At 47.6% G+C, this 26,785-nt stretch overlaps 3 long non-coding RNA genes across 4 annotated transcripts in view; 2 read left to right on the top strand and 1 right to left on the bottom strand.

Moving 5' to 3' along the window:
• LOC122154722 overlaps positions 1-15,250 on the bottom strand; it is a 29,766-nt gene extending 14,516 nt beyond the window's left edge. Inside the window, exon 1 of the long non-coding RNA XR_006166769.1 lies at positions 15,145-15,250. This is a non-coding gene — a long non-coding RNA (uncharacterized LOC122154722). The remainder of the gene's footprint in view (positions 1-15,144) is intronic.
• The window catches only part of LOC104365073, an 87,383-nt gene that overhangs the window by 35,528 nt on the left and 25,070 nt on the right, over positions 1-26,785 (top strand). For both annotated transcript variants that reach the window (XR_004409091.2, XR_004409090.2), the window contains exons 6-7: positions 9,102-9,191; positions 25,447-25,539. This is a non-coding gene — a long non-coding RNA (uncharacterized LOC104365073). The remainder of the gene's footprint in view (positions 1-9,101; positions 9,192-25,446; positions 25,540-26,785) is intronic.
• Positions 16,617-17,652, top strand: LOC122154721. Its single transcript, XR_006166768.1, has 2 exons — positions 16,617-16,936; positions 17,300-17,652. It is a non-coding gene; the product is annotated as an uncharacterized LOC122154721 (long non-coding RNA).

Genomic DNA, 26,785 nt, shown 5'->3' with positions numbered 1-26,785 from the left:
AGGTGGTTGCTTTCTTAATGCAGTTTGTGTGTGTGTGTGAATTTGTCTAGCCCGGTTTTCCATCTAAGTTGGCCAAAGCACAGAGAGTTATTTTAATTGCCCGGTTTTTATAAAGAGTATGAATAACTCATCTAGGATGCTTCTGGCCGCTTCTTTGCGAGTGGCTGTGTAGATGAATTTAATTGCTGGTGTGTATGTGCCCCATGAGTGCAAGGACAAATTATTTGGACGAGCAGAGTCCATCAGATGGTACCAGCAGGCTACTGCTTGAAGCACCCTCTTGTCCACTGCCCTCAGGGCATTAAATAGCGACGCGAGTACAAACTTTCATGATTTCATGATTTCCATTATACCCCAAAGATGGAAATAATGCAGCATATGTACCGTGTGATTCTTTTAAATTTATATGTAGTAGTATAATTAATTTCATGCGGTAAATTAAGTCTCCTTATGACCATTAGCAAAATACTAGATATATCTCTTTATATATGGATAAAGGAGTCAGAAGTCACTGGGGTTTCAGTTTTTCCATAGCGTGCTTCTTCAGAGAGCAAAATGTCCCAGAGTGATATTTCCTCTTTCCAAGAGGAAACACACAGCAGGGGAGGGCGAAAACTTCCCTCGGACAGAAATCAATTGATTTCTATATTCTCCAAGTAAACCTGTAGTTATGATTTAAGACGGTGTCTCTTATTCAGTGTCCTGAAAGCTGCGCCTCTGAGCTTCTGGGACGTGCTCACTGCCGGGGTCCACTGACGTTGGTCGGGAAGCCTGACGGAGGCAGGAGGAGCGTGGTTCCCAGCACAGGTTGCTGCCCGTGCACGTAGCAAGGGATAAAAGGTTCATCAGCAATACGGTGTGCCGTTGATTCATGTGTTTTAAAGCCTGAAAAGACCTATTTTATTACTCGCATGCTCCCTGCAGGGACCTTGCCAGTGACCGGCTTTGTGTTGAGGGCTTTATGTATTTATAGCCCCGATAATAGTGATTGTCTTTGTATTTTCAGTACCGTGTTGTACACGGTGCTGAGTGACTTGGTCTCGCGGCTTTTTTCTCTCTTATTCTCTAAGAAGCTACCCAGCTTGTTAGAAACAATAAACACCAGATTCCCTTCTACGACCGATCGCAGGAACAAATGTACCGTTAGAAATCAGTGGCAGAGCCTTCTGTATCTACAGCCTTACAGAAAGGGTGAGGGGGGCTAGCAGTTCCGTGTCAACCGTCAGTGCCCCGGCACTTTCATTTGCTGTTTCAAATTCAGGCCGGAGTAGTACCCGTAATCTCCTAACCAATCACTAATCCTCAGGGATTTTGAGCCGCCAGCCTGCAAGATGTCTGTTTTTACACAGGGGGGTCCACGCAGCAGAGAAAAGACAGTAGTTTCCTCGTAGGAACACTGGACTGCGTTAGAGAGCGCTACCCTTCAGTCTTTCTCCTGAGCCAAGCAGGAATTTTCGGTTGGTTTTGTGTTCCCCCTGCTTCCTCCCAGAAAAAGTAGCCACCACAGCCTGTCTCAGAAGATAAAGGACTGAACTGAGTACCCCAACAGATGATGGATTCGGTTCGCGCGGGTCTAAAACTGCCTGTTCAGTAGTTCTCAGACTTACAAAACCAGCGACATTGTTCTGAAACACTTGGTGATGGTTTTGCTGTTATACATCATATCATCAAGAGCTTTTTGCTTCCCAGAGTAGAGGTCCAAGGCAGTAACAGGCCAATTAAATCAGCTTCTAGGTCATCTTTTCAGATCAGCGAAAGCATCTCAGCTTTTCTGGTCCTTCCCAAAACATTCTGTACTTTATCTACACGGTGCATAAAGTTGACTGGAACCACAGCCTTGCAACTGCCTTGCACGTGCTGCATCAGGTGTCCATGGCACACAGAGAAGTCCCCTCCTCGTTAAACTTTGAACAAGTGACACGCAGTACCGTGCCATCTTCATACCTTAAGGTACCAATGTGACAGACAGGTCTATTCAGAGGCAGGGATTTGCTCACATTCAAAATCTCCGCAATGCTCAGGAGATGCTTTGTCTCCACGTAAATATTTCAGAGTCAGGACCCTCTGCCTCGAACAAAAAGTACATTTGTTTTCCTTTTTTTCAGGGACTCACCAAACAAGTGCCCATAATCCATGTGATAATTACTTACACGTTTTGTCAACAAGCCAGCGAGGGGCAAGACCATCTTCTGGAACTTTTACGTGACATACGGCTCTGGATTAAGCCAGTCAGAACTCGGCAACATTTGGGGTAAAAGTTGGTAACGTTAGAGGCTCTGAACCTTTCCAACTTTCACCGTATCCAGCCATCGTGGCAGGGAGTCAACAGCAATGACCTGTTTTCCAGTGACCTTTGTTGAATAGGGACTCCTAAACATGCACTTGATCATAACAGATGCGAATAGGTGTCCTGTTCTAGCTAGAGGGTAGCTGACAGCTCTTGAAAAAAACATTTTGTTCACCTGTTTAATACCATGGAGTTTGTATTCCTTTTTTTTTTTTCTTTTTTTTTTTTTTTTTTAACCTCTTTGTGTCTTGTGAAACTTTCAGTACGGTCTCTCTACCTGCTTAGCCAAACATAGTCTTCCGAAATAATACTCAGATCCTGCAGCCAAACCCAGTGTGATCATAGCTGATAGACGGGGCGTTGCCTAGGTCAAATCTGCTGTCAGAAAGTATTTTGCAACAGTACGGATAATTTTGTGTCAAACAGAGCCACTTTAGCTATGGTTACTCACAAACCTGAATGAAAAGACTTTCTGTCTGAGTATCCTAGCATCGTCAGTCTCCCTTACCCTCTTCTACTTCAACAGTATGGGACTGTTTAATAGCTTTGACACTAACCGGAGTTTACACCATTTCTCTAAGAGTGCATTTCTCTGCACTAGCTGCCTATCTTCTGTACGGGGCTGCAATACACCTCACCTTACCCTGTGGTAAGATTTCTGAAGGGCCTTTGTTTATATTTTTACCTAAGAATGGAGACCTGTCTTAGCTATCCGTATAATTTTTTACTGATGGAAACGTGGCTTTCTTGTCTGCTTGAGAAATATTCCTGTGTCTTGTAAAGCACAGAGGAGGGAAAAATCAGAGTACGCTGCGTGGGTTATGAAACTTCTACTGAAATAATAGGAAACTATCACAAGCTTCTGCTATTATAATTATGATGTTAACTGTGACCACTTCAGGTCTACTGCCAAACTCTAGAAACTATGCCCTCCTCCTTTGGAGGAAGCTTGAACTACTTTATCTTCAGTTTTCTACTTCGGTTTTTAGGTAGCGTTTACATTGATTCATTGAGCTTTAGTTCTTAGCAAGTAATTTTCTTAGAATGGGGCTGATTTGTGTGGATTGGCAAATTTTCTTCTCTTCATTTCCACTCCCTACTATTCTTTTAGATTCTGCTTGCAGAAAGACCAGCAGGGTTTTAAGAGCACAATATGCATGACTGCCTCTTTCCCTCTAATGCGTCTTCCCTAACAGTGGGAAAGAATGGCTCTCTCAGAATGTGCTCATCTAAGCTTCCAGTTCCCCAGGATCTTGGAAGGACTTCTGTGCAATAGCAGCTTCAGCATCTGCCACAGATAGCAAGGCAAACGGGTGGATGATTGGCAGAGCTAAGAAGAAATAGATTTCCAGCACAGGGGCAATGGACTCTGCTTCAGAGACTTTAATTACAGCACCCCCCTAACACTTCTTCAAAACGGCAATAGATGTTTTCAAATCGCACAGAAAAAAGGATGGACAGGGATCAACTTTTCACCTTCTCTATCAGGGAAAAAAATGAGGACGCATCAGACGAAGCTGGCAGGTTCAAAGCAAACAATACAATAAATTATATCGGTGTACGTGTTCATGGGTGACATGCTCATGACATTCTTTGCCTGAAGGCAGTGTAGGCGAAAGAAGTTCGCGTGGACCTAAGGAGAGGCTGCACATAAACCTTGGAGGAGAGATCTGGTAAAGGCCACTGACTAGACCAACCACAGCAGGCTCAGGAGACACCCCCAGCTGAACCAAAGTCGGATGCTGGAACCCGTGGGCATTATCAAATGTGCCTGTCTTAGTCCTGCTGTTCTCTGAGAGACTACGGGGGTAAGAATCGGCTTGTGCCCGCTGTTGGGGAGAGGGAAATGGGCCGTGTGTGTGCCTGGCCTGAACCAGTCCCTCCTCTCTTCTGTACTGAAAATAAGGTTTATGTATGAATCTTGGCCTGCTCACAGTCTTCGCAAAAACGAAACAAAATACTTTCAGAACCTTCCCCTCTTTAAATTCAAGCAACCAGAGCCAACCTCAGTCAGTCGTTCTCATTCCTTTTACTGCACTGTCAGCTTTGCTAACTGTCTGTGGTATTTCAAAGATTTTATGACATACGAGACATCGCCTCTTTTTCCTCACTTAATCATGCCCTTACCTAAACCAAACTTTATTCATCTTTATCTCTTTAGAAACTTGTAATTACACTGTAATTCTGAGTAGTGACTCTTCTTGTTCCTTATGCTGGCCTTCAGATTCTCTCTACTACAAGAGAGGAAATCTTTGAGACCGCCAAAGAGAAGAGCAAGAAAACTAATAGAAAATTCACGAGGTGGTGTTGTTTCCATCAAAGTGATTTGAGAGAATGAATTTCATTCTGATCCTTGTTAAGTGAATAAATAAAATCCACAGATCTGTAAGTCATGTTCCAAAATTCAGCAAGCCAGGATCACAACCTCTGGACATTCTCAGAAATAACTTTCCTTCTCTTCCTTTCACCCTGGGGAGTTGTCCTGAGAGGAGGTTTATCCTCCTAAGTCACTTAGCAAGGAGAAGGAAATTCAATGGGAAATCCCTATATTTAGCAGAGGTTAAGGTTGTTGATGCTTATGTTCAGTTCCCTGGTTGGCTTAAAGTCTTTCCAATTTTCAGCAGATAGGCATAGGTGAATGCAGCTAGAGCTTGAGTAGGAGGGGAATAGGAAGGGATAGAGGAACAGGGGAGAATCCAGAGCCCTTCATAGCATCCTTTCACCCTCTGCCTCCTGCTGCTGGTAAATCTGCACCTGAACAGCCAGTGCTTTAAAAAAAAAAAAAAAAAAACAAAAAAAAAAAAACAACCAAAAAAACCAAAACAAAACCCCAAAAGCCTCTCCTGTTTGGCTTTTTACTTTTAACACCTCAGGTGTTGAGCAAATGAAGGCAGACCCCTGTGCCAGGGCTCTGTCTCTTTAACTTTGCATGTACACCAGCAGGCACAGTAGGAACCCATTCTGTTTTGAACATACGACAGCATAAATGGCTGATAAATCAGAAAGGAAGGAATCCACCTTTTCTATTACTTGTGTGGCCTCCTGGAATGATTAATATATGTTTAATGAGTTCTACGTATATGCTTTATTTAAATGAAATGTTTCTTTTTTAACAAGACCACTTAAGTATGGAAGTAGGGCAGCTGGTCTTAAGGTTAAATTTACTATAGTGTCTTAAAATAACACAATAAAAATACGACGCGACACATTTTTTGATGCCAAAGGTTTAGAGAAAGTCAAACCAGTGAAGGGGTGGAAGTCACTGGCAGAGCAGTTGGAACTATAACCTACAGAATGCTGAACCTGCTTCTGGTCGTGTGTTCTTTTTCCCTCTTTTAATGCACTCATCTATTTTATGACTGGTTTGTATGTTCAAAATCGAAGGATCCACTGGGAGATGAAAAAGCAGGCAATTTCATTTTTTTTTCTCATCGGGTCCATGAGTGAATGCTGTCAGGGGATGAGATGTGCTCATTCTAAAGTTTTGAAGGTCGTGCTGACCAGAAACAATCACTGAAGTTCACCAACTAGCAACGATTAGTCCTTGTTGAATAAATCAGTTTTCAGTGCAGTATGTTCTGGTAATTTTTTTTCTTACATATTTTCTATGTCTACGGTTATTTAATTTAACTGATAAAAAATGAAGTGCTCTTTTGCTACATTTTAATTGAATTCCATTTCCCATCTACTCACACTTTACAAAGTATAATTGGAAGACTGAATCATGTGGTAAAGAAAATCCATTAAATTTTCTATCATAAAATGTAAAAATTAAGCATCAGAGGTGAGTTATATAGATGATTAAATAAAAACTGTGCAGGCATGAAATAACAGTCTGGATAGCGGAAAGAACGGCATTTTGTAAAGAGGGTATATTTAGTTGAATAAGGGCCTTTAAAACGAAAAGAAAAGAAACGAAAACAAAACAAATGTCAACCCAGACCGAAATAGACTGTGTAAGACAAGGTCCTTCTCTTTTCTGTTTTCAAAGGTAGCTAGAATTGACGGGCTAACTCGGAGACACAAGCCAACCCACCCAGTCTGCCGGTAACATGCGCCTGTAGTTCTGGGTCCTAAACAAACACAATGCGGGCCTCGCAAGGGCTTTAGAAAGCCCCGGTTAATAATCAGTTGTCCAGGAGTCCCCTCTGACCTGCGCGGGCCCTCCTCCGGCTCGGAACAAAACCCCGGCAGCTGGTGCCCCTGTGAGCCGTCCCGGCGCCCCTCGCCGCTGCCCCTGCCTCCCCCGGCTTTTTTCCCTGCGTGGGGCCAGAGAATCCCGCGGCGGCAACGGGGCGTTCGGCGCAAATGAAAGAGCGCTGGGCAGCTGAGAGTCACTGAGACTTGCCTCCGAAGAAGGTAGAAGGAGACGACCTAGGGTTAGATGACCCTGACTATCAAGGGTGTTGCCTTGACGAATAGTAATTGCTCGACAATTGCTCTAGGCTTGGGAAACATATGTTATCGTGTTCATGCTGTATCCACTGATAGAGATTGTTTTCGTTACACGTACGGGATATTTCTGACTCCGCTGAACCTACTGATGTGTGAAAACACAGATGAGTTCAAGCTAGAGGTCTCAGACTTGAAAGTCGGACGCTTGAAAGTCTCCCCTTTGTTCAAGTTATTCCTTTTGGCTAGCGGATGTCTGTCTTTAACTCAAGAATCAGTCTATGTCCAGCATCTACAGTGATCTTTGAAATGCTTTTTTTTTTTTTTTTTTTTGAATGGTGTCTTTGTTAGAGCGGGAGAAGTTTCAATGAAAGAATATCTCAGTTTTGTGCTTGGTGAATGCTATTGTATTAATTATCTCCTTGTATAGGTTTCAACATTAAGGCTGTTGGACACATTAAAGAGCAGTCCACACTCACAGCTCAGTACTTAAGGCGTATGCAGAAGTTCAGCATTGATTACATGGTTTATACACTGTAAGAACTTAAATTTTTTTGTCTGTCCTGTAGCAGAACTTCCTTTTGAACTACTGTCTACAGTTACTGTTTCCTTCCCTTTTGGCAAAAGTTTTAGTATATAATATAAACATGAGCCTCTTTCAGCTGAAAAAGATTTTATTTTCTTTGAAATAAAGTTTTCCTTTTTCTGGAAAGCTGCTGAGCGTCTCCCTGAAATAATCTTATCTTTCTGTGCTTTTCCTTACACTTTAACGTGTGCCTGCTTAAGTACTGAGGAACTTCTCAGTGCAAGAAAGGCTGTGGAGAGACATAAAAAGATCATAGAAAATTCTTCTTGGGGGTATAGATTGCTAAAATAAGAGAAAAGGGAAAGGAGGCGACATGCAATGTATAGCACTCACATGGGCTCAGGTGGTTAGAGAGGTGTGTGCTTGTTGTATTAAAGAAAAGGCGTCAGGAGTCTGTCAGGGCTCAGTCCATGGTCACTCAGGACCTCGGGGCCGTAGAGAGGTAGAACCCTTGTGACACGATTTGCAAGAGGCTGTGTGGGCTTTGATTCATTTATCTACCCAGCATCAGAAAGTAAATAGGATACTGCTTTCTTATTTGACGAAAATGAAGAAGTCATCCAGCTCAGCATCTTCCATTGAACTTCTTTTCTTATCCTTCCCTCCATTCCTGTGTGCCTCTTACGTATTTCCAGCAGGCCCTCCCTCCAGAATGATGAATCTTTCGCCTGAGAAAAGGACAGTTTTCCTACTGCTTGGAAGTTTGTTGTCATACGACGCAACCTGTCATTATTTTAATTCTTGCTTTCAAATTAAACGCCTGCCAGCCTGTATATTGAAATGGTGTATTAGTAACAACTACAATAATAATACCTAGATCTAATACACAGCTTTTCATCTGTAGATCGCAACCTTTTTTTTTTTTTTGAGCCTGGAGTGAGATCTTGTTCTGTTTAAAACTCACAGAGCTCCGACAGGAGTGGCTGGGGCAAGGTTAAACAGCGTTTATGCCTTCTCACTGCTGGGTCGCTTGACAGGTGATGCCGTAATGGTGCAGCTCTTCTAGCCCCTGAGTGCCACTGACTCACCGCCCAGCATCTATGCAGCGCTTCGTGCAGACTCTCCCACAGCACCCAAAACACCCCCTATTCCACCAGGAGGAGGTTTACAGCTCCCTTCCCCAATTCCTGCGGAAGGATGCCTCCCTGGGTGAGACAGGAGGCTTTTAGTGCCCTTTCCCAGTCAGGTCTGGGTGTCTAATGGGAAAAACCGGCGTGAAAGACCGGTGAGGATTTCGGTCAGTGTCATTTTCGGTTCTTTGATGTGGAGATGTGATATAGCACGAGAACTCCTTTAAGCGAGATCTTCCCAGATGAATTAGCTTTTTGACATTGAGTAGGCACTGCTGACTAGGCCTCTGGAATTATGCCTTTTCTATTTTGAAAAGACGAACGCACAGGTAAACAAAATGTTGCTAAAGACTTATTTCAGACCTTAGGTTATTTTAGACTTTTTATACTCTTAGCATACGTAGCACTGGGACATCCTGCAAGCCTTATTTTGTCTCCTCGATTCAGTGAGTGGCAGGACAGTTTTAATCGTCCCTATCTTAGAGTTGAAAAGCCGTTCGTGAAACTCCCACGCTGGGGACAGGATTATGGCCCTCGTTTGAAATCCCATCCCGAACCTCGGCCAAAACACCATCCACCTTCCCCCTTGCTGCAGATTTAACTCGATTTGTCTGTAGGAACAGTAACTAGCAATCTGCGCTCAGATGGTGGGATGAAAGAGAGAGCAATTATATTCTTCGGCGTGTTAATCAATCCAGTTTATTTAAGTGTGTTCAGGACATCGTGCTAAGTCGCTTAATTGCTTTTTTTTTTCATTTATTTGCAGGTCTACTTCACCTGCAGTGCTGAGCTGTTATGATAGTTTGTTTTTTATGACTTGCGTCAAGCGTGAAGCTTTCAGAACCACGTGTCAAAGGTAAGTTCGTTCAATATTCTTATTTGTATACGTCCCTAAAGATATCACGTGCTTACAGGGGAAGTTTTCCCCGCTTAACTGAAGGCTCAGCTCTGTTGATAAGTCACCGTCCTGGGTAAAGGATGTTGGGAAGCAGTACGCGCTCCTGCGGGGAGCTCCGAGAGGGATTTTCTCCCAGTTCTCTTCAATATACTGGCCAAGCGTGCGTACTGCACCAGCGTTTAAAATAGTGCAACCCGATCCTTTCTTTACAGCTCCGAGGGTGGGGGTGGGTGAAAGAATAGTAGCCCAGATCCTCCTTCCCATTTTGGGTCTGGTTTTCTCTCTTGAGTGGGGAGAGCATTAGCTGTGCGTGACCATGGTGGGCAAGGAGCCTTTGCTCTCACCCTTCACAGTTCTCGTGACATAGGCCAGGTTTAATCTAGTCCGCGTTAGGAGAAACTAACTACGCTTGCAGGGTTATAATGAGCTTCCTCCTCATTTTCATTTTCCCTTGCCGGCATGTAAATCGTTGCTTGTAAGGGATAAAAATCTGTAGGAGTTACGAAAGTGATTGCACTAATGCGGAGCTCCTTCTAGTTAGTCTGCAGTGTTTATTGCACTGTTTAGTGTTGTAAAACTAAAATGAAACGAGCTCCAAATCAAAAGAGACTACCTCATATTTCTCTAACCAACTAATAAAAGTAAAATTGATGAACGAAAGTAGAATACTAACCAGGTCTTTACAAACAAGAAGAGACAACGTGCAAGTCAGGAGATCGGTTTGTCGGAGTTCCACTTGTGGGTAGGGACCTAAAAGTTATCCAGATATAGTAGTTCACAGATTTCACTTGGAAAGACTACCAAAATTAATATTTAGTCAGTAGTTGTGACAGCCAATCGGTACACTGTCATACAGTGGAATCTTTGTGAAATTTATTCTTTTATAAGAAAGGTTGTTCATGCACATAACCACGTTCAGCCAGAAACAAGGATACTGAGAGTCCTGAAAAAGTGCAGAGGTTCTGATATTGCGTTGCCAGCTAGTGTTGCCTACTTTGGGGTATATTTATTTTTTACTTCTTTGTGCGGTCTGAAGGGCGTAGTTCTCATCTGATGAACTACTACTGATTTCCTCGTTTCCATTCATCTTTTAGGGAAGATTTACTTGTAGCTGTAATCCATGCTGAGAGCACTTTTTTTAGTCTGTGCTAGGTGTCTCTTGTGTACACCTTATGAATACATTTTAAAGTAACGCCCTGATTAGCTAGTGTCATCTGTATGTATGTAGTATTCAGAATGTTAACTGTACATGTAGAAAATAGCAATGAAAATTCCTACGGTACTTAAAAAAAATCTGAAAAAAAAAATAATTACTTTTTATGAAGCAGTAACGGCAAACCTAAAAACTGTTCTATTAGACATCCATCCCTATAGCTAGAGGATAAGACCCAGAATCCAGAAGTAGGTTGAAGGGAAGGAACTGGGGAAAACAATACTTCTCATTTCCAGATACTAGAACTGAAACCTGCATAAAGATTTCTCCAGGAATGCTATCAGTCTTCAGTTAGAAGGGTCATGCCATCACTGGCTAGCTGCTGGAAGGAAGAGAGAGTTTTCTTTCCTTTCCCACTTTCCATAAAACACCAGTTACTATAAAAGGATAGCTGGAGCTGTGCTGCTTTCTTCCTGTGCCTCAGGCTCCATTTTTTAAAACTTTTTTTTTTTTTTTTTTTTCCTCCCCCTGTATCTTATCCGTTGTGAATAGCTACTGCGCCTTCCTGCTGTTAATAGTTTTGTCATATGGCTGCAACAATATAAAACGGACATTTCGGATAACCTAAGAGCTGGGTGCAGGCTTCTAAAAAGCAGCAACCGGACTTGCAGTCTTGTTAGTTATGCATGGCTGCTGTTTGTTAAAGTGCTACTGTGCAAAAGCTGAAACACTGGAACTGCCTGCTTGCAGAACCGGGAAGACTGTGCTGTCTGTATCAGTCAAATTTCCAAACGTAAGTTAGTAACACCCCTTACGACTGAAAAGACACAAAATGCGTCTAGAGTTTTAAACGAAAGCTGTAGAAATTCATAGCAGAGGCCTTTATGGTCACCACAGAAAACTGCTTGTTATCGTTAGGACTTACGAGGCTGCATTTTTTAGAAGAGCTGGGGGGGTGAAATACTGAATTACGTTGAAAGAATTAAAAAGTATCCGACACCGAGTGGTACAGTCAGAATGGTCACAGATGCCGTGCTACAGCGGAAGCCGACGGATAATCTTTTTCAAGTGTGAAAAGGAAAAGGAATGATCATTCAGATAATCATATGCTCAACTACTCGTTTATATCATTCAGGTAGTCAAAAGAAAAGCAGACTTAGATAAATTAATAATAAACAAGCCTTATTGTTATAAAACAACAAAAAAATTATCTTGACCTTGGAGACCTAAATTAAGTAAAAGCTACATCCTGTATATATTAAAATCCAGGTTTCAACCTCCCAGTGAGTTAATACAGTTTTACTGGCCTTTGTCCTCTAGTACCCCAACTCTAGTCTCCAATGCTTTTTGATAATTAAACCAGAAGGGGGTATTAATGTGAGGAGATATGTATGTGTCTGTGAATATATATATATATAGAGAGAGATATATATAGAGAGAGATAGATATAGATGTACCTCCTTCCTTAATGGATTAATTGAAGACAGATACGTAATACAGAGAAAGTATGCTGCTATTTTATTTGCTGAACACCAATACTTTACATGTGGGCTACTGAACTGACATTTGTTTATCACCTCTGGCATGATCTGCAGAACGAGTAAGACCAATCCCAAGGCCGGAATTGGAGGGCGAAGTGGTTTTGAGGTACACAGAAACTTAGCTCACGGCGCTGGGAGTTGGCTCCGGCTTCTGTGCCCCAGTCTATAAGCCACGTCCCTGCCCCAGCTGCTTTTCCAACCCACCTAATACCTCCACCCACCTTTTGTTTTCAGAAAACGGACCGTGTTGGGGTTTGCTTTCTACTGTTGCCACTTTGATTTGTTTCTGCCACAAGCCCCCCCTCGAGCTCCGAGCGCAGCAGAACTCGGGAGCCCTCCCGGAGCCAGTTACAGCTCTCGGTCACCGGCCGACCCCTTGCTCGTAGAAGTTAGCATGCTTAAGTTGACATTGATCCCTCAAGGGACTAGCCACCAGCTAAACAAAACTGGAGCACAGGGCTAGCCAAGCATAGATTCTCCGTGACCCTGTGTCAGGACCTGTGATCCTGTTGTAAAAGCCAGCTATGTTACCTCCTTGCCCTCTGAGACTCCCAGGGAATCCCCAAGTAAATGAAGGGGGGAGTTATTTACATCTCCTCCACGTCTCTGTCCCAATCTTCCTTTTGTTGGTTTGTTGGTTTTTTGTTTTGGTTTTTTTTTTTTTAAAAAAAAAAAAAAAAAGAAGAGATGGTGGAATGCTTTAAAAAGGTGCATTTGTTCCCTTACGAAGGCTTGCTGCAACAAAGCAAGAATAATTTGCCCCATTAATTATAGATAATGGAAAATGTGTAAGTATCTACGTGGTTAAAGAAGCGAGCATACCGTCGCTGACGGTATCACAACTGTTGTATGCAGCCTGGAAAGGCAGATGCGTTTGAATTTTACTGGTAGGTTGGAATATTTAGAAGCCAGGAGACCTGTAAAGCCTAACTCTTAAATAAAGCGAGGGTAGAAACGCTCATTGGCTTGTGCAGAGGAAATAGAGCAAAGATACAGCACAGCAGAGAAAGCTAGCAGGACAAAGGAGATACTATTGACTCATTCCAGACTGCCGACTTAGCAGCTCAACTCTGTTTCCTTTTAACTTTTGTAACAGTAGGAGCTCAAAGCTTCTCAGTCTATTTTCTGCACAAATAGAAACACCCAGACTTCAAAAAGTAACACACTTTGAAGAAACCCAAACCATTAACACATTAAAAACTGTGTGTACTACTAAACAGGGGTTCACGGTTACTTGAATTTTGCAGTGAGTAAATGCTGATGTTTCAGTAATAATTTTACACTGCCGCAATTCTGGCCAACGCTTCTCGGCAAGTATCAGTTTGTAAAACACTTTCTGTTGTTTTTAGCGTGGTACGGATTTATTGCCTTTGCAGCGGGTAAGTACTGCTTCAGTATTTTCACGGACTGAGTAAAAAACCCCCCAACACACGCACTTTTTTTTTTTTTTTTTCTTCCCCCCCCACTAGCATATTGCAACAAGTTTCTGACGCCGTTATAACACTCGTAACAGCGGGGAAAGCATGCGACGCGTGAAATTTAGATGTCGTCCTCGGCGCTTAAATCCATTTCCCATTTAAAAAAAAAAAAAAAAAAAAAAAAAATTAATTAACTTTTTATTGTCCACTCCGGACAATTAAAGTGTTGGAGGCCATCGCTATGACAGCTTCTACGCTGACGCGTTCCCTGTGCCAAACCCTCTCGGGAGCGGGTGTCCCGGGAGGAGACCGGCCCCTCGCGTCCCGTGGGGTGCGTGGGGGGGGGGGGGGGAAGAAGGGGGGGAAAGCAAAACGTGAGACAGCGGTTTAACTTCCCGGAGATCCCGCGCTTACAGACACACCTCGCCCCTCTCCCGCGAAAGCCCCTCCTCGAGCCCGCAGCGCGCGCGTGAAACGTCACGAAACGTCATAAAGGCAAACGAAGCGGCGTGACGTAAACCGCCGGAGCGCGACCGGGGGCTTTTGAAGTATTCCGGTTGGGGTTCGGCTGCCCTCCCCACCGCGAAACCCCTCCCGTCCCCGCGCGGCGTGGAGCTGGGAGGATGAGGAGTAAGGGGAGGGGAGGAAGGGGGGGGGAAGGAGGCGGGCCGTCGGCGCGGCGGGCTGTCACTCAGGTGACGTCACAATACGCCTGTGTGAGCGCTGTAAACACTTGGGCGGGTGTGTGTTGTGTGTGTGTGAGTGACGCGGGGGCGCGCCATGGGGGGGGGGGGGAGGAGGGGGGGGGGGGAGGCGCGCCCCCGCTTGTTTCCCTGCGCGCATGGTAGCGGCACGAAAGGTAGCATCACTGGAGCGGGGGGATGATGTAATTCTCCCTCCGGCCAGTAACTGCCTGCGCTTGCACCGATCCGACTGGCAAAATGGGGGGGGGGGGTGTGTTGGAGATGGGGGGGGGTTTGGAGATGGGGGGGGGGTTTGGAGATGGAGGGGGGGGGGTTTGGAGATGGGGCGGGGGGGGGTTTGGAGATGGAGGGGGGGGGGGAGGAGTGTTTTACCCGTGATCGTATCAGCATCTCCTGACCGCGCACCCCCTCCCTTTCCCTTTAAACCCCGCTCCGTTCATCACACCCTCCCCCCCCCCCCCCTCACTACTCTGCGCGGAGGAGGGAAAGGGGGGGGGGGGGTTTGGGGGGTGGGGGGGTGGGGGGGGAGCCCCGCGTCGTGTGTTGTAGGGTAAACACGCCGGTGAGCGCCGCGCCGAGCGGTAAACAAGTCTAAGGTGCCCTCCGCCGCACGGCAACTTGCTGCGGGGGGGGGGGGGGGGTGTGGGTGGTTCCCCCCCCCCCCCCCCGTGTGTGTGTGTGTGGGGTGTGTGTGTGTCCCCCACTCACACACCCCACACCCCCCCCCCCCCGCACACACTATCCCCCCTAACAAAAGCCCGTTTAATAACCAGCGTCAGCTTTTGTTTCGGCGGCCAGCGGCAACCGTCCCTTCTCCCGATCACCTTATTTCACCGCTTCTCCCCTTCACCCCTCCCAAAACCGCGGGTTCCCCCCCCCCCCCCCCCCACGCCTCGTCCATCCCCGAGCGCTCCGTGGCGTTGCTCCCCCACCCCCACCCCCCCCCGCAACTGCACTAAGCGCCTCCAAAACAACACCCCCCCCCCCCGTCCCCGTCCCCGGAGCGCTCTGGGGCAGCAGGCAGGTAGAGGCGAGCAGGCAGCACCCCCACCCCACCCCCCCCAAAAAAAAGGGCAATAGCTAAATGGCACTTACTGTCACCAAAGGAGGGGGGGGGAGAAGCCCTTCTCTCGGTGCAAAAGCAAAATAGCCACTCGCAGGACGTTGCCAGCATAGGAGACAGCGAGGAAAAAAAAAAAAAAAAAAAATCTTCCAGTAGCGGGGGGGGGGGGGGGGGGAGGCGGGGAGGAGGGAGGGAGGATTCGCCTTTTAACCGGAGAAAAATAAAATCAAAAAATAACCGTGTGTGTCCCGTCCCCCCCCACCCCCGTCCCCCGTCCCCCCCCCCTCCCCCCCCCCCCCGGTTGCCTTTTTTGTGCAGTTTCAGCAAAGCTGCGAGGAAGTTGGTCCTTTTGTTCCACTATTTATAGATTGCGTCAACATTGCGAAAAGGAGAAGGCGGAGCGGTGGCACTTACTCCTCGCCGAAGGGGTGGTGGTGGAAGATATCGGGGTGGAGGGGCGGGGCGGGGGGGGGGGGGGGTGGAGTGTTTTACGACGGGGTGGGGGGGTGGGGGGGGGGGATGGGGGAGGAACGACACGACACACACATCCGAACCCGGCGCGTTAGAAGCGACCTCAGCGCTCTCCCCCACCCGTGGCCGCTCCGAAACACGAGGGGGGGGGGGAGGTTGGGGGGGGGGGGGTGGGAAGAACCGCGCCGCTTCCCCGCTCGGCTGCCGCCGCACAGCACCGCCCCGCCGGGCGCGCCGAACCGAGCGGCGGGGCCCCCCCCACACCCACCCGTGTCCCACGCAAAACCCCCCCACAACCCCCCCACTCCCCGGGGGGGGGGGGGGGGGCGTCGCCTCGGCTGTACCCTCCCGCTTCCATCTCCCCCCCCCCCCCCCCCCCCGGGAGAAACCTGTTGCGACCCCTCGGTTGGGAGCTCCGAGGGCAGGTGCACCCAGCGTTCCGGTTTTCTTTCCGAGGTGACCGAAGGGTTAATTCGGGGAACCGAGGGGAAAACATTTTAAGATCCAAAACGGGGGGTGTGGGGGGGGTGTCGCGAAAGTTAGAAGTCTCCTCCGCCACCCGAGAAGGAATGGGGAGGGGGGGGAGCACACACACCGGCGCGTTTTTGGCCGAAGACCAATGTTTCTAAACTGAATGTAAACAAAGAAAACTGCAAACACTAGAGGAGGGCCTTCCACCGCCGCCAAGGCTGGGGGGCGAGTTCCCAAACGGGTGCCGAGCTTTACCCACCCCCACCCCCCCCCCCCCCCCCCTTTTCCCTCCCCGTCCCGAGCGTCCACGGTCACCCCGGCCACCGCCCTCGCGTGCCGTGGGACGAGACGGGACGAGCTTCCCGCCGGCGGGGACGGCGCAGGGTAGCGAGCCTCAAGAAAAAAAAAAAAAATAAAAAAAAAAGCAAAAAAAAAAAAAGCGTCTTTTTTTTTTTTTTTCCAACTTTTTTTTTTTTTTTTTTTTGGGTTTTTTTTTTTTTTTTTTTGGAGAGCTCGGGCTCGCCCCTCCCGTGCCCCGGGCGGGCGGAGGCCGGGACCGGGCTTGTCCCAGCCCGCCGGGCGCTCCCGGCTCTGGCCTCGGGGCTCCGCGGAGCCGCTGCTGTTAACGTGCTCGGGGAAAAAACATCCACGGCGCTCCTGCTCCGTGGGCATAAACCTTCGATGTTTTGGAGGGGGAAATCCTCGCTTGCTAGCACCAAGGCCCGGCGGGGTGTCACGGCGGGGATTAGAGAGGAGCTGGAGGGAAGGAGGAAGGCTGGAGGCATGCGTGGCCGTGACACCGGCTCTGCCCTAAAATCACCCGTGACGGACGCGCGGGCGGTGCGTGCGCCCAGCAGAAATACCGCCGTCGGACCGGGCGAGGTTTGGTTTTGGTTTTATGTTTTTTTTTTTTTGTTTGTTTGTTTGGTTTTTTGTTTTTTTGTTTTGTTTTTTTCCCCCGCTCCTTGCTTTCGTGAAATCTATGGGCGGATGATTTCCCCTTTTATTTATGCTTCGTGACAACGGATGCTTTCCCCCGTGATGATTTTCTGGGGGCCAGTGCGAGTCCCTCGGAAATCTCCCGCCCCAAGCCCACGCACGGTCCCCGTGGAGAGCGGGGAGCGTGGGTAGTGGTTGAGGGAAGCTTCGGGTGAATAAAATAAAATCCGTTCGTGTGGTTCCTTTTCTTGAAGCGTCCCCCTGATCCCGGGCTTTCCCCCTCCTCTCTAACTTTGTCCTTCGCAGCGAGGTCTCCGTCCCACTTCGCTGCTCTTGCGACAGAACACGACGCTTGCTCATCCTCCGTGAGCTCTCCGTGGGGACTGCGGCGACTCTTTTCCTGCTCTGCGTTGGTTAAAAAAAAAAAAAAAAAAAAAAAAAAAAAAAGAAGAAAAAAGAAAATAACGAAAATTACCTAGCTCGAAGACGGACAGTGTTCGGTGTCACCCAAAAGACGGATCGTCTTTTGCGTACAAAACCCGTGGCAAAAAGTGAACTCTTTTAATAGCGCTTTAACTGATGGTGTAAAAATTGTCTGGTGGTGGAAAGTAGTAAATAGCGGTAATAAAGGATAGATCCAAACTATGAACCGTGAATAAGCCTTCCTGGAAAGAGCTGAACTGAGTAGAGAGTAGGTAGGCAATTCGCCTGCTGCTTCTCTGAAAATTTAGAAGTACATGGGAGTGTGGCGCGCTGGCACTTTTTTTTTTTTTTTTTTTTTTTTTTTTTTTTTTTTAAAGAAGACTAAAGATAAAAAAAACCAAAAAACAGCAGGAGTGTTGTGATGGAAATGGGCGAGGGGAGATAAAAGCGGGGGGGTGAGAGGCGGGAGCTGCGGCGGCTCCGGGCCGCGCTCCCGCCAAGCCCCGGCGCTGGGCAAGGCGCGCAGCAGCCCTTTGGAAGTCTCTAAAGAAAAGCTGAATTGTTCGAACTTAGGTAACTTAAGGAAACTCGTTATGACCTACATTGCTTTTTCTGAGTCAGCAAGCCGGCAGCTGCAGCCCCAGCCCCGCCGGGGCCGGCCGCGCTCCCGCCGCCACCGCGCACCCCCACGGGCGGAGCCGACCCCCCCCCCCCCCCGCTTCCCCACGCCACCCCCCCGTTCCCCCCCACGCTTTTGCTTCCCGGGTTGACAAATAAACTCGCCTGGATGCCTGGATGGAGACGGTTTCACTTCTGCCGTCAGGAATGCCTCGCTCCGCGTTGTGGGTTTTTTTTTTTTTTTTTTTTTGTTTTTTTTTTTTAGGGGGGAGTTGTCTGAGTTTTAGTTTTTTTTTTTGTTTATTTGTGTTTTTTTTTTTTTTTTTTTTAGTTTGGTTGTTTGGTTGGTTTTTTTACAGGTTTGCGGACAGAGCAGCGTGCCGGCTTCAGTGGTGGTTTACCGGCTGGTTTGTGAGGGGGAAAGATAATTTAAGCGGAGGACAAGTTGGGTGTTTTTTAAAATTTATTTATTTATTTAAGTTTTTAAGATCTGTACTTTATTTTCCGAAGGGATACCGATTGTTTCCTGCACCGGGCAATAGAAGCCTTATAGGGAAAAGTTACTCCGTGCTGCACACTGCTTTGCTCTTAAAATGGACAAGGAAACTCTGAAGTTCCTATCAAAAGCTTACCAAACAGTTTTCCATATTCCTTCTGTAATGTAATATAAAAGTAGCAACGGTTAACCTCCAAATGTCTACATTCTCAAGACTCATAGTTTAATCCAGTTTGCAGCGAGCTCGGACAGTTACACCGACCTTTTATTAACCGCACGGTCAGCATCAGGGAAAGAATCCAAAATGTTTTAACATCCAGATTAAAGTGATCTGTGAGCGAAATTACCGCATCACCCCAGGCGGGCGAGGGGGTGGGAAAATCAGCCACTCCGGCTTTCTTTTATATTCAAAATGACGAAAGAGTCGAGCTGAAATGACCTCAAAAAACTCCGCCTTTTGGAAAGAACCGCTTGCTGCCTCTCCCTTGCCCCCCGCCGCTTCCCCTCAATTCTCACTTCGTATTTAAGCCACACGCCGTTGGCATGAGCAGCCAAACCGAAACGACAAAACCCAGCTCCAAAAACCTGGATTTTCCGGTATACCGCTACACCGGGGTTTGCACACCGCGCCGAGCGCTGCTTTTAGTATTATTCGCATTATTAGTGATATCTTTTTGCAAACTTTTACGATTTGATTGGCCGAGTTACGGCAACTCACCGCATTTCAAAATGGGACGGAGAAATCAAATCCAATTTCCATTTTTTTTTTTTTTTTTTTTTTTTTTCCCCAAAGCAATTTCCACAGCAGCGGTGGGGAGTTGATTTTGATGCTCTTTACTCACAACTTTTAGCATCTGTGCGTTTCCTGCAATAGCGATATTTCAGGCTCCCTCCTTCAGAAACCAGCGAAATTTGGAGATAGCGATCGAAAGCAGCTCCCCGTGCCCCGAAGCGGGGGGGGGGGGACACACACACAGGAAAACCCCGGCTCCGATTTTGGGTGGGCGGGGGGGGTCGGCGAAGGGTTGTTTATCGGTGGGGAGGTGGCACCTCTCCCCGTTTCCCTACCAGGTGGGTTTGCAGCTGGACACGGGGGGGGGGGGGGAGGGGGTCGTCCCCGCTGCCAACCGTGGGGTTGAGCCACAGTCACGCAGCCACCTCCGGCTCTGCCACCCATCACTAAATAAAGTCAACGCCTTCGTCTACCTGGTTTTTTTTTGGTTTTTTTTTTTTTTTTGTTTTTTCCAAAGAACACCCAAAATTTCCCCCCGTGGTGTCACGGAAAGAGAGCGATGGTAACCGCCACTTCAGATCTCTCCTTACTCACAAGCGCCAAATGTCAAAGGCGAAGGAGAAGGCATTTGTGCTTGGGGAGGGGGGGGAAATAAAATAAAATAAAAATAAAATCAAAAAATCATATATAACTGGGGAGGAGAGGAGTGTGAGGGAATGAGAAGGGGTTTGGCTGCGCCGGAGCTGACACGGTGCGTCTCCACTTCCAGCGAAGCGGGAGCGACTCCGGCCCCCCGCGCCCGTCCGTGGCGGTTTGCGTGGGAGCGTCGCGGCTTCCCGGGGCCGCGGCCCCCCGGGCTCTGCCCCCCGCGACCTGCCGAGCTTCCCCCGCCCAAACGCCTCCAGGAGGGTTTGGGCAGCCCCGCGGGGGGGTGGGGGGGGGGCGAGGGCGGGCGGCGGAGTCCCCCCCGCTCCCCCCAAATCGCTCTCCGTGAGGTCGAAGCCCACAGAACGGGCTCGAAAAGCGAAATTTGGGGAAACCTGTGGGGGGAGTGGACGTGATCTGCGCGTCAAAGCGAAGCTGAAGGATCAGCAGCCGCCGTTAACACCAGTCACTTCTACCGAGGTTTTGGGGCTTTTTTTTTTTTTTTTTTTTTTCGGTCTAGAAACTTTTTTGGGGGGAGTGTCTAGAGCTGCGTAATTTCGTGATTATTTTTTCAGCCACCGTTGTCTATATCCAGCGTGTGGCGACCAGGTTGTTAAAGACTGGCTGATTTTTTGCTCGTAACAACTGGATCTCTGCAAGATTTAATTAACCCCCTGCGCCTCATCACGTTCCTTTTACCGAACAAATTAGCTATCCGGGCAGCCTGCGGCCAGCTCGCTACTGCTCTGTATTGCAGGACTGAAAAGGTACGATGCAATGTCTGCAAAATGGTTGTAGCCTTTCAGGATGTTATCCAGGTTAAATCAAAGTCCCGGGACGGTAAGACCAAAAAGCTGGTAGCTGTCCAAGAACAAAATCGTTATTTTTAATTGAGTCGAGTTGGTATTTTCTTTTTTTTTTTTTTTTTGTTTTTTTTCTTCCCCTTTTCTCTCCTAGCGTAGCTGGAAAGTGTCTTTGTTCTGGGTAAATTAGTGGAGGCTTTAAAACGTGCTGGTCACGATTGACTGGCGGGAGGCTATATACAGCAAATAATGACAACCCTTAGCGAAAGAAATACAGTAACTTGGGTTTGGATAGCGGTGTCCCAGCGGCGACTTGTCTTTTCCTGTTTGCATTTTTTCTTTTTTTTTCTTTTTTTTTTTTTTTCTTTTTCCTTTCTTCTCTCTCCTTTTTTTTTTTGTTTTTTTTTTTTTGTTTGTTTTTCTCTCTCTCTTTTTTGTTTGTTTGTTTGTTTTGTTTTTTAAAAAACCCTTTATTTCAGAGCTGTGGCCAGGAGCAGGGGGTGTCATTTCAGAAATGTCCCCGGTGGCCCCGGAGCCGTCCCTGGCCAGAGAGGGGCTGCCGGGCACCCGAGGAGCTCGCTTCTCTCCAGCCCCAAATATTAAGTTTCTCTCCCTTTTTCGTTCCCCAGCACAAATATTTGACTGATAAGAACTAAATCTCTGTGTGACGGTTCGCTTTCGCACCAGGCTCAACATCCAGCCAATCCCCTCGATGTCAGGTTTCTCAGCACTCCGTTTTCCGACACTTTTTTCCTCGGAGATGTCCCCAAACCCCTTTTTTATATGTCCCCCCCAGTCCCTCTCCCGCCCCAGTGGCACTGGAGCTACCGGTTTTGTCTCTTGTCAAACTTCGCGTAGATTTGGGTGTAAATTCAGGTAGTTTGAGCGCTACAAGCGGCCAGGTTACCTTCCTATTTGGCATAATTGAATTAAGCGGTTTTAAACCTCGTCGTTAAAAGTACCATCTGCAGATACTCAGCACCTTGGGTGTCTGGTGGTACTTTTATTTTTCCCGGCACATAAGGAGTTATTTAACGTACAGAAATAAGCGACGAATCGCCTCCTTTTAGCAGAAGGTCAAGCGGTGCAATTAAGCCGAAAAGTTCCGAGAGTCGGGAAAAGCTGGAACATCCCTGTAAAAAAAAAAAAAAAAAAAAAAAAAAAGTAGCAACAACCGTTCGCTTTTCAAACGTAACCGCCTTTTGGACTGGAGGTAGCTGCTGTTTCTCGGTTATTTACTCGCGTGGGGATGACAGCGAGCTCCCGAGGGGCCCGATTCTGCTCCCAGGGCAGATACGGTGGGAGGGTGGCGGGGCCGGGCGCCGGAGCGGGGTCCTGGCGCTGGAGCCGTGTCTACACGCAGCTCTCGGTCAGGCGAAGCGGGGTGGGGAGAACCGCTGGCAGCCCGCTCCAGATCTGCTTCCCAGGCTGGTTTTGGCTTCCGGGAAAATGAGTAGTTACTGTAAAATGCTCGAATAGCTCGGATGGAAACTTGCCGGCGTCTTGGAAATACGTCAAGGCGGAACCGACAATGAGACCACCTCGAAAAGTAACTTCTGACCCCCTGAAAAGCAAGAAAAACTTTCAAGACCCGGTACTTAATGAGAGTCATTTCCATCCCGCTCCGCTGAAACCAAAGCGTGTGCGTTTGGGGGAATTTCAGACTTTCTTTTTCCGTCACCCGTGGGGAGCCCTCCCGCACCCACCGCCTGCCCCGGGGGGGGCACGGTGCCGCCGAGGCGCCGTCCCCACTGCCCGCGGGTTTCCCCGCGGGGCCGTGGGCTCTCCCTGCGGCCGAAATTCGTTTTGCCCCGTGCCCCCTCGGCCGCCCTGGGCGGGACAGAGGGACCGGGGGCCGCCACGGCTGCCACCTGCGCCGCGCTCCCCACCCGGGACGAGCGGTTCTGCAGGGCTGCAACTCCGGTCAAGTCATTAGTGCTTCTTAGGTTGGTTTTTTTTGTTGGTGGTGGTGTTTTTTTGTTTTGTTTTGTTGTTTTTTTTTTTTGTTTTTTTTTTTTTTTTATATATATATATATATTTTTTTTTAATTGTTTCTCTGCACCAGCCTCTTATCTTTTTCTCGCAGACACTCGAGCCAGTGAAACCAATGGGCGTGCAAGCAGTTGCGGCAGCCCGGAGATCTCGCTTTTCTCCCCCTCTCCTCTAAAAGCCGCAGTTAAAATGCTGGCGGTGTGGTGATTTGTCTCCAGCTGCTGCTGCTGGTTAGTATTTACCGCCAGACAGTCGTTTATCTCCCGGGTTCAGCTTTGGTTTTTTTTTTTTATTTTTTATTTTTTTTTATTTTGCCTTTTTTTTTTTTTTTTTTTTTTTTTTGCTACTGAGAGGAAAATGCAAAAGAAATTTGTGTTCGGCCATTTTCTGCAAACTTGACACCCCGAGTTGCGGATTTGTTCGGACTTTCCTGGGTAAGCTCGAAGCGTTGCTGGCGTCTCCCTGCCCACGGTAACTCTGTAAACACCACGGCTGGGCTGCAAAGCAACGCGTGGGTCCCGTCGGCAGAGCCCCACCCCCCCCCCCCGGCTCCTTTTCCCACCCGTGTCTCTGTGGCAGTGGCCGTGAGCTGTCCCGGGGCACGATTAACCCTTCCTGCGGCCCTGGGTCTGGCACCGAGGGGTGCACTGGCTGGGTCCCTCCGTTTCGTGCCGCCTGGCCGGTACACGCCCCAAGGCGACCCGGGAGACGCGTGGGAGGCAGGTGGGTGCCCACGGAGGAGCTGCGACAGTGCTGGTACTATGCTGGGAAAACCTGGGACAGCGCTGGGGACAATCTGTGCCTGTGCCCGGGCAGTGCTGGGACAGTCTGGGACCGTCCTGGAACAGTTGGGATAGTGCTGGGATGGCGCCGGGACACATTTGGGAGAGTTCTGGGATATTCTGGGATGGTGGTGGCACCCTCCCGGGACGGTGCTGGAATAATGCTGGGACAATCTGGGACTGTCCTGGGGCAGCGAGGGTGGCGGTGGGATGGTACTGGGATAACTGGGGTAATGATGGGAAGGGGGGGGGGGGGGGACGGGCAGCACCAGGAGGAGGGAGCAGCCGGGCAGGGCCGGGCCCGGGGGAGCTGCCTTCGGCTTCGGTTTCCCCCGTTCCTAGCGGGGAGCGCACCGGGGACACCCCCGGCCCCGGTCCCCCTCGCCCCCGCGGGCGGCCGGTGCGGAAGGGCCGGGCGGGGAAGGGGGAAGGGCTCCCCCAGCCCCCCCCGGGGCTCCCGGCAGCCAGCCGCCAACCTCCCTCCCCGCTCTCCGGGAACACGGGGCTGCTGCCATCAAGGAGGGGCCACATCCCGTAATCTCCTCCACGTAAAAATCAATATTTCGGCCGCCCCCCCCCCCAAATCTATCATCACCGCCTCCAGCTTCTCCACAGTCGCACCCAACACACCTTACGGTTTCCTCCCTCGGTTGTTTTGGTTTTGTTGTTGCTCGGTTGGTGGGTTGGTTGTTTTTTTTTTTTACCCCCTCCTGGAGGCACCGGTGTGTCCCCCCCACTCCCCCCCCCCACCCCCAAATAACGAGGGTTCCCCTTCCCGCTCCTTGGCGACCCGAAATGCTCCCGCTGACAGACCTCGTTCTGCCCCGTCCTTCGTGGTGGCAGAATCGGGCCCGTTAGCTGGAAACTAAAGGGGAAAAGGTGGAAATAAAAAGGTGCCGTAAACTTCTTTTTAAAAATATTTTTCAAAAGTAGAGCTATGTTTGCATCTCAGCCGTGGCCTTTTGGAGCTCCCAAACAAGCTGAAAGCTGCTGGCGTACCTTGCGCATCTATGTGTGTGGGACAACGGCTCCAGAAGAATAATTTAGACTTATTATATAGAGTTATGTAGAGTTATATCAAAGATACCAATACTCAGCTATTGAAATTGCAAATTACTTGCACTCTGAAGTGCCAGTGGCTCCAAAAAGATATTTTCTTCATTACTTTTCCTTAGAGATATAAAACGCAGTTCTTGGCCATGTGCATTTAGTGGACCAAATTCATTAAAGATGTGAGTTTTGTACAATCCCACAGGACAACTTTTAATTGCTGGTGAAATTGTATTTGACTTGGCAAAGTAATAGCGGGGATTTGACTCATCAAGATGTAAATTAAGAATAAATAGCGAAAAAAATGTTCCTCTGGATACATATGGATGTATATTTCCTTATTTTAATAGATTGATTAATATTACTTCGGAGTAATAAATTAATAAGTGCTCCAGAGGGAATTTGGGAAGAGTAACCAAAATGATTAGTGTACTAAAGGGCTAATCTGTGGAGAAACTTTGTTCAATATTTGTAATGTACATCTGCATAGCTAGAACTGGAAGTAGTTTGGGTAGTGAAATATCAGGTTTGCGATGTGCAAATGTGACAGCGCCGCTCCTGCTGAGCTGCTCACTCGCGGCAGCTTAAGGGCAGTCCTAGGTTCCAGCCCAGAATTCAAACTGGTTTTCAGTTGTTGCTTCAAGGTATGCAAACTCTAGAGAGAAAGGAGATTTCAGAAGCTTCACATGCCTGGTCTGTTGTGTCACCTAACTCTACGTGTCTTCATACGCAACTATGGATTTCTCACTCTTCTGAGAGTCCGGATTTTCTCACGTGTTTCACAGCAAATTGAAGCGCTTGATATGGAACTGTGTCTCCTGCCTTAGAGGCTAAGGCCCTGAAGTTTGGATATGGTAGCATCTAGTTTATAGTTACTATACAAGTTATGTCTCTCTTTCCTTACATTGCAGTCATTCTTCGCCATAAAGAAACAAAGAGCGTTGGGGAAAACAGCTGAAGGAGAAGAATGTGTCCTCAGGATTAGCATTTCTTCACTTTAATAGGTATTTTTTATTTATTTATTTTTTTTTTTATCAGCTGCTACACCCTGTTCTTGTTTGTATGTTGTCTACTTGGCTTATAAGCTTACCTGGGTAAGATAATTTTGAGGCAAGTCCAGAAACCATCTAACTCATTATAGCAATTCTGTATATCAACTTACAGTGATTATGGAGAGTTGTAGCACGCTTATAAAATGCGATAGTCATGTCATAGCCATGATGGACTAAGGATTGTAAGCAAGGCTGATAAAAAATATAAAATGTTACGAGAAAAGGAAGTCTTGTTACTAAAAGGGTGTCAGTGTAAAATGATATTCAGAAAGTATTTGCTCGTCATAGTTACCTTATTTCAGTAAATGCAGCTTGGCTTTTAGTACAGCTTAAGTGAGCGATTCAACTACGTGTGACTCTACAAAAGCTGTAACTAAGTTAACACAATTAACACATCTTCGTATAGACCCCACATACAACACAGAACCATTTCTAGTACACATCGGCTATCTCTGATACAGATTTCAGGAAACAGACCAGCAACACCTAATTCACTGCCCAGAAGCATGTTTAGTTCAGAAACTTTGGCAAAGTTTTCTACCTGAGATTCGCATCCATCTGAGAAAATCTTCAATTATTTGGTGCGTGGGTAGCTTATATGGGACCATAGGCCCCGGTCCCCAAATGCCACCTGGGATCCTTGGGCATCTGACTCCTGTTTAAATATTTCTTATTGGGTAGTAGGAGGTAAATATTTGAGTATTTTGAGCCTCATTTGTTTCTTAGGAATTATAGCTAAGATCTCTCGTTGCACCTGTAAATGTAAATTTACTAGAAAATAACCCCGGACAAGAATATCCTGCTTCTAATGAAGAGATTTCAGCTGTTGTGGTCTCGTGTCCTGCACTGCACTGTTACAGAACTGAGCTGTTTTGTAATTGGCAGGAGGTGAGAGTATTGTAGGAGTAAATCCCTTGGCTCCTGAGAACAGGAGAGAAGCATCAGTCTGTTGAACAGGCATTTAGAGCCTCCAAGGTTAATCTCATACAGCTTCATTTGGAAGGAAAAAAGAAGAAATCTCAGAAACAGTGGAAGGAAGCACGGGAGGGTGAAAGTGAAAAGAAGTTGGATGGGAAGGCACAGCAAGAACGAGAAGACATGTGTCTGAGATATCCAGGCTCATATATAAATCGATATATAACTGGGCCACTTACATAATGCTCTCAAAACTCATATTGTAAATAATATGACAATAGAA

The sequence above is a fragment of the Tyto alba genome, unplaced genomic scaffold (genome assembly GCF_018691265.1).
Source record: "Tyto alba isolate M040663 unplaced genomic scaffold, T.alba_DEE_v4.0 Super-Scaffold_45, whole genome shotgun sequence".
In the NCBI taxonomy this organism is placed as follows: domain Eukaryota; kingdom Metazoa; phylum Chordata; class Aves; order Strigiformes; family Tytonidae; genus Tyto; species Tyto alba.
The sequence above is the reverse complement of the archived record's forward strand: the minus strand, read 5'-3'. Positions and strand labels throughout refer to the sequence as shown.